Raw genomic sequence first — 8,064 nt, 5'->3', positions numbered from 1 at the left:
CTTATGATCGTACATTTTTATATTCGTAGAAAGCTGGATATAATACGATGCTAGACATAGTTTTTTCGTATGGATGAGAACCGGTTCCTATCCACCGGATTCGAATGAATACGAGAAAAGGTTTTCGTGAATTTAATAAATGGCGTGCACAGTGATTTACCAAACAGGGAGGGGGTAGGCAGGTCATTCTAATTATAGTTGTAAGGGGTGTGTTGACACCCCTCCTACCTTACTCCACTGAGTCTAACCTCCCTATTTATAATCAAATGTCGTTCAATATACTGCCCCTAAAGAAAAACAGTTTTGCTTGCTAGTTTTAGCTTGTAAAATTGCAAATATTTTGTTACTTTATTAAAAGAAAACATTTTTAACCCCTAAAAATACCTTAAATCCCCTCATAAATAATTAAAATAGCAGTTTTTTTAAACAAACATAAAGTAATTAGATTATAATACACAAACCACTGGGAGAAAACGTTAAACTTTCTTAAAACCAAAAGGATAGTTGATTTTGTCACAAGATAGTAAGATTTGAAATTTATATAAATAGGTCAAATGTAAAAATTCACTAACATTAATTTATACAATGTTTTTTTTTAAATACAGTATACTAAATTAACTTATATTATTGTCTTGAAAATGTATCACTTTTTTCTGCCGTTAGCAATTTAGAAAAAGAGAAATCACTGTGTATGTAAATGTAGGTTACTAAAAAGCCTTCTTCCTATGCGGCGTGAGTGGTTTTTGTTATGGTCCAACATAATGTTGAACGCAGACTAACCGACTTCGTATGATATGTGCCAGAGTGGTGAGTGTGAGTGTGTGTGTGTGTGTGTGTGTGTGGGTGAGAAAAGGAGAGAGCGGCGAATTAGAGAGAGACGGAAAGAGAGAGAGAGAGAGAGAAATCACAATTAAAAAAATATATAAAATAAAAAAAGGAAAAATATTGAAAAAATAACTTTAAAGTTTAAATGTTACACTCATCCAAAGTTGTTGCCCTATTAAAAATGCTTGGTTTTTGCATTACTTAAAATAAAACTATATAGACTTACAATAAATAAAAACAGATTCATATCTGCATGATTAGAACCAGTTCTACGCCATACTAAAAATCATGTATAGCTTCTTATTCCAGACAATTTTCCACGAATACTAAAATAAAAATCATAAAATTTATACCAGATTTATTAGTAAGTGCCTTCATCAATACTGGTTTGATATTAAGATTTTTCTTTTTTATATCCGCGGAAAGTTTTCTATGATAAGATGCGATAAAAAAAAACTATTATCTATCTTTTTTTTTATCATTTTGTTAAAAATTCCATAAAGAGTATTTTTCTCCCATAGCACGTAAAATTGCTTGACAGACAGACAAGGAAGAGGGAGAGAAAATACATATGTTGATATTATAAGGAAAGGTATGGGAGGGGGGGGGGGGGGGTATTGGTTGATAAAAAGCAGACGAACGGACATTTTCTAAACCAAAAAATACTGCTTTCACAAACTTTTACATTCCTATCACAAGATTGTTTTATACAAACTACTTTTCTAGAGATTTTCCATGTATGTATGTTTTTGTTATATATTAAACGTTCTTTTTTAGTTTCTTGTCTGTATATAAAGATCTCTGAAAAAGCTATACTCAAATTATTGTGATTTAGTTTTAGTCCTAAGAATTCGAAGGCTTTTTCCATTTTTAATAAATTCTTTGATCCTAAGCCTCTTGTATGGGGGTGAAGGTTGTATCCACATCCCATTCTAAAAAGCCTAAAACCTGCCCTAGACGAATATTTTAAGCTTCCCTGCCGTATACGAGATCCTAACGCTAACATCATTTCCAGAAATATTTTTTATCTACATAGCTCAATTTTTATGCAAGTTGTCCTACTTGTTCAAGAGAACCAACACACACAAAATGTATTCAAAAACACGTCCAATTATAAAATGTAGCTGTAAAAATATGTAACATTCATTTTTTTTATACTTGTTGCATTGTTGACTTAAACTGTTTTTAACCTATTTTTGAATGGGTGGTCAAAAATATACTAGGACACCTATAGAATCAGACTGCAGAGCCCAAATTTGAATTAAGTCCCCAATAAACTTTTTTGGGGGGATTTAAAAATTAATTTTTAGTGTTGCTGTAATCATTTTGACCGAAGCAAAAGCTCTTTTTTTACTTCGGGTAATATTGTGGCTTACAGAACATTTTTATACAATTCACTTTATATTGATACAATAAAAAAACATTACTCTGTTCATTGGAAATAATTTTTTTTTCCAAAACAATTAATTTCATTGAAAAATCTAACATTTACAATAAAACAAATAATTCTGAAATCTAACCAATAAGAAGTCTTGTTTTATTTCAATTCCTAACAATTCAAAAAAAGAGTGTTTTCACAAAGTGACTTATTTCCAATGTAGTTAAATAATTTTTATTTAATTAAAATGAAAAGAATGAAAACCATACACATAAAAGATACATTCTTTTTAAAATTATTTTAAAAAATAAGTTTGAACAATCTTATTTTATAACGCATTTGTATATGTGACAAAAATAAATTTGTTGTATTGCATAAACATTTGTTGTCATTTAACCCTTTACAGCCATTTTTTATGTTTTTAAAATAAGTGAGAGAACACAAACATGTTAATGTTAATTCGTTGATATATTATAAAGAATTAACTTTTTAGTGATTTTTTATAGTAAAATCATAAGGCCTAATTTTACTCTATACCAGAATACAATATTTATGAAGCAAAACACTCTAAAAGCTACGAATTTTACCCAAATAAAAAAAAACCTTTTGCTTCGGTCAAAATGATCACGGCAACAGTAAAAATTAATATTTAAATCCCCCCCAAAAAGTTTATTGGGGATTTAATTCAAATTTAGGCTCTGCAGTCTGATTCTACTGGTGTCATAGTATATTTTTTATATACGTTTTAAAAATAGGTTAAAAACAGTTTAATCTAAAAATATTTTATTTATAATTTTAATATTAATCAGAACTTTACAATAGGGTTTCTAAGCTTTACGAGGCCTACTGTTTTGATAAAGGATTTTGTGGGTAAGACAAATAAAAAGTTGTATCTGCTAAGGAATTTCCAGGATTCAAATAGTTTTGACCATTAAAGCCAATGTATTTGTTGAACCAAGCAGGTTTTTCCAAACATTTATGGGCAAAATGCATATTTTGTATTTGGTTGTTATTTTAGAGAGTCAACTAACTAAATTTGTTGTTGTTTTTGTATATGTCATATTAATTTGAAACATTAATATAATATATTCATTGTATTGGATTTATTTGCTGATTTTTAAAATTCAGATTTTCTTTTAATATTTACTTCTTTAAAAATTGAGTTAATGCAGTTCCCGTCATTTCCAAGATCTTAATGCACATATTACGCACATTTTGCTTTTTTTAGATCTTTAGGCTAATGCCCACTTTCTTTGGATAATAATGGATAAGAAAACATTCTTATTAAGGTTGGGCCGGATACTTTTTTGGCCGGATTCCGGAAACCGGATATCCGGCTGCTTTCTAATGCCGGAGATCTGGCCAACGTTCGATATCCGGCAATTTACCGGATATCCAGCCGGATAACCGAATATCCGGCATCAAAAATCAGCCGAATATCATGTAACCTGATAGTTTTAATATCCGGTATCCGGCCGGACATTAAAAATTGCCGGATATCCGGCCCAACCCTAATTCTAATATGTCTAACGACCAACAATGAATTTGGATTTATTATTACATGAATGTTGCACCAGATTTTCATGTACTCTGATAAAGTGAAAGCTATAGCTGGCTAAAATATTGATCTCTCCCATGCACCCTCTCTATCCCATCCCCTCCGCTCCTACTTGGTGAACGAACTGATCAATAAATGATGTCCATGTTAACATTCTAAACTGACGAAAATTTTACCCCTGTCATAATATCCTTGTATATATTATATCCATTGCTTTATGTAAACCATTGTCTGTGCGTGAGTCTACAGAGAGAAAGAGAGAGAGAGAGGAGAATGTGCTGTTTATTACACTAGTCCCCAAAGTTTCACAGTAACATTTTCTTATTCGTTGGCTTAATCACTTTGGAGACTTCAGTCAATTTTGATTAGTTTATGCATTGAACCACCAATTTTTAATATACAGATTACAGATTGTGTAATTGTTTATAATCATTGAGGGATGTACATAAATTTATCCGCCATTGTCCTATCCCTTTAGATCCCTGTAGTCTACACGAAGGTAGACGTAATTGCTACCATATGTATATAGTCAGTTTTTGCGTTTTATTTTAGCCTCAATTTGACCTTGCGGCTTTTTGTCTAACAAGGATAAATTGATAGAGAAAGGTGTTTGTTTTGAATTGCAAATAAGAGATATTTGTCTATGAAGCTAAGCTGATACTCAGGGAGGGTGGAGACGTTGGGCTATACATTTTATGTTCTACCGAATTTTCTAGACTCGTTCTGTCATTCGGCCCTATTTTCAATTTAGTTTTCGAAAGAAATAGTTATATATTTTTGTGGGAGATTTTTTCTAGGGGCGATTTTACTGGGTAGGTAGATGTAAAAGAAGCTTTACTGTTAAAGATATTCATCGGTTAGCAAGATATTAAGCTACAAAGACAACCTGCAGTCGCAGTTCAGTGGCATGTGGGAAGGGATGTCAAGATACCCCTCGCTTAGAATTAAAATTTGTAAACCCTGTCTTTCTTTATATTCACCACCCTCATGAATGGCTGTGCACACCACTGCTTTTATACAAGAAAAAGGAAATGATTTGAAACTTTTTTGAGATTTTTTTAATGAAAATTATTTGCTATGAATTATTTTTGAAAAATTTTCCGTGTCTTTGTTATTCCTGATTTAAACGGTCCATACTGTATTTGAATTCCACCCTTCATTTGCAAAATTATACCCTTGCCATTTTTCCTTATATAAAAGTATTAGGAATGCTGTCTGTCTTTGTGTGTGTGTGTCTGTCTGTATCAAAAGATCCTGTTAACTGCTGAACCGATATGGTTCTTCTTTACAATGTAGGTTCAAAAAGGTGCTGAGAAGGTTTTTAACCATATTGTGGGGTAGTACCACCCAGTGGCGTGCGAAGCACTTTGTCTAGGGGGGGGGGCATTTTGAAGATTTTGTAAAATTTTGCCCCCCCCTAAATCAAAGTGCCCCGGGGGGGCACTTTGCTTTAGGGGGGGGCATTTTGATTATATATACTAATTTCAAATAAGGGCGTTTTAAGGGGTGGGATTATTTGATTATGGGCCTCCTAGTCCTTATCCCTTCTTCCCCATCCCTTCCCCCATCCCTATTTGGAAGGGGATGTTATAAAATCTCAGCAGGAAGGATGAATAACCCCATTAAAAAAAATTGGAGGGGGGGGGGGGAGATAAAAATTCTCATTTTGGAAATAATTTACCAAAAATTAACCTAATATGAAAAAATGATTTTAAATATTTCTTTATTGTATGACAACAAGGATGACAACATCTTTAAGTAGCAAAGCACAAAAAAATCATTAATAAGAATACAGACAAGTAGATTTAAAGAGCATCTGTTGAAATAAATATATATTTTAGGTAGAAAAAGTCACAAATCCTTTTTCCTGTATGTTGTGTGATGACAGTCAAAGTAAATTACATACTGGATGCTCGAAACAGCCAGAAATTTATTTTTTTTAATATTATAATCCACAAAAAATTTATCGTACCATAAAAACCAAAGATATAATGAACTATGTAAAAAATAAAAAAAAATTACTTGTCCTTTCATTGTGATAAAAAGCAGAAACCCTTTGGAAGGGCGCGAAGCGCAAATTTTTTTCTTCAAATATGCAGGGAGGGAGGGGTTTTTGGGCTATTTATTACACTAGTCCCCAATATTTCATAGCAGAAACCATTTGGAAGGGCGCGAAGCGCAAATTTTTTTCTTCAAATATGCAGGGAGGGAGGGGTTTTTGGGCTATTTATTACACTAGACCCCAATATTTCATAGCAGAAACCATTTGGAAGGGCGCAAAGCGCAAATTTTTTTCTTCAAATATGCAGGGAGGGAGGGGTTTTTGGGCTATTTATTACACTAGTCCCCAATATTTCATAGCAGAAACCGTTTGGAAGGGCGCGAAGCGTAAATTTTTTTCTTCAAATATGCAGGGAGGGAGGGGTTTTGGGCTATTTATTACACTAGTCCCCAATATTTCATAGCAGAAACCATTTGGAAGGGCGCGAAGCGCAAATTTTTTTCTTCAAATATGCAGGGAGGGAGGGGTTTTTGGGCTATTTATTACACTAGTCCCCAATATTTCATATAAAATTTTCTTATTCGTTGGCTCAACAACTTTGGGGACTCTAATGGAATTTTGATTGGTTGGTTAATTAAGTCGAGTTTTCATACATTTCATCCACTAATTGTAATCTATATAAGGGGTAATTTTGTGTATCATCATTGGGGATGTACAAAATTTCTTTGGTAAAAAGTTTATAGTATACAAAATAAAATACTTCCTATAACCTGGTTTGTTATGTTCAGTGAAAAAAGATTATAACCTAATTTCTACACTAATTTAAAAATTTGGTAAGGTTAAATAAATAGTAGCTGTCTGTTTGGCGCGAAGCGCCAAAATTTTTTTTTTTGGAGTATTTCTTGATCTTTTTTTAGGAAACTGGGATAGTTTTCCTTTTAGTAGGGTAGGGGGCAAAAAGGGGCATTTTTGTTGACCAGGGGGGGGCAAAATGGGGCATTTTTTAACATTTAGGGGGGGGGGGCAGGGGGGGCGGTTGCTAGGGGGGGGGCAGGGGGGGGCGTTTTGGTCGCTAGGGGGGGGCGATTGCCCCAAATGCCCCCTTCGGTTCGCACGCCACTGGTACCACCACCCCCCCCCCCACGAAAAAAAATATTCTCATAAAACTGAAACTGAAAATGGGGATCGAACAAAATTAATTTGGTTTTAACAATATATAGAGTCGGACAGACGAATATTAACAGATATAGAGTAACAGCGCTACTAATGTGTTAGCACAAATCAAAATATTAAATAATCTGCTTTAACAAGGTTTTGTGAATTTAGAAAATATAAAAATAGTTTTGAGAAAAAATTTGGCTTGTTACCAGAAGCGTGCAGAAGAGGGGTGTAAAGGCCTTCTCCGTGACCAATCAAGGGGATGGATCATACTACTCTTGTTGTCTGTATTACATACCTGTAAAGGTCACACCGAACTCTATTTTTGTTTAAGGGGGGTGTCAAAAATCGAACACCCCCTAGGAAAACACTATGAACGCTAATATTTGTTACTGTTACGATAAATATTACTTCTACTCTTGAATGAATGAACTTGTGAAAAATTTGGTCTAAAAGTTTGACTATTGTTTTCTTTCTCTTTTCATTTATTTACTCTAAAAAATAACTTAAATTTAATCTTTTCACAGATAGTTGTCCGTAGATAGGAAAAAGAATCAATTAATGGATTAATCATTCATCGGTATGTGTATAATTTTTTCTTAATTGTATACTTAACTACAAGGCCCAAGTGGTAAGACCCTTTTCGTCTGCTAGTAAATTCCGTTCTGTTCTTTTGTAGGGCCCTCGGCTGTGTTTATACTTCCGATGATATTAGCTAATTTCAAAGATCCAATATAAAATCGGGAAAGGGTCCCCACCCTGTGGGCAGAGTGTCATATAGCTTATGCCCCCACTATTCTTTTACTTTAATACCCAGGTTGAAAAATTACTCTTCTTTCACATGGTGAAAAAAATCACTCAAAAAATATCCCTGGTATCTTTAAAAGCAGTTTTAAAATCAGTCAATATCTAAACAGAAGACATATTTCCAATGATATATGAATATATTTATCTCTTTAGACACAATTTTTTTTACAGTGCATTAAGTTAAGTTTCCTTGTAGTTATCCCATGGGTATTATAGGGCATTGTTTCTTCAGCCTATAACCCCTCCTACCCCATTCTTGGCCCACCAAAATGGATATAGGATATATGTGGATATATTGACAGGGGAGAAATTGTCGTCATTTTAACATGGTAATCA

This window comes from Acartia tonsa, chromosome 6 (genome assembly GCF_053477335.1).
Source record: "Acartia tonsa isolate MP-2025a chromosome 6, ASM5347733v1, whole genome shotgun sequence".
NCBI classification, from domain to species: domain Eukaryota; kingdom Metazoa; phylum Arthropoda; class Copepoda; order Calanoida; family Acartiidae; genus Acartia; species Acartia tonsa.
This window is presented reverse-complemented; position numbering follows the sequence as displayed.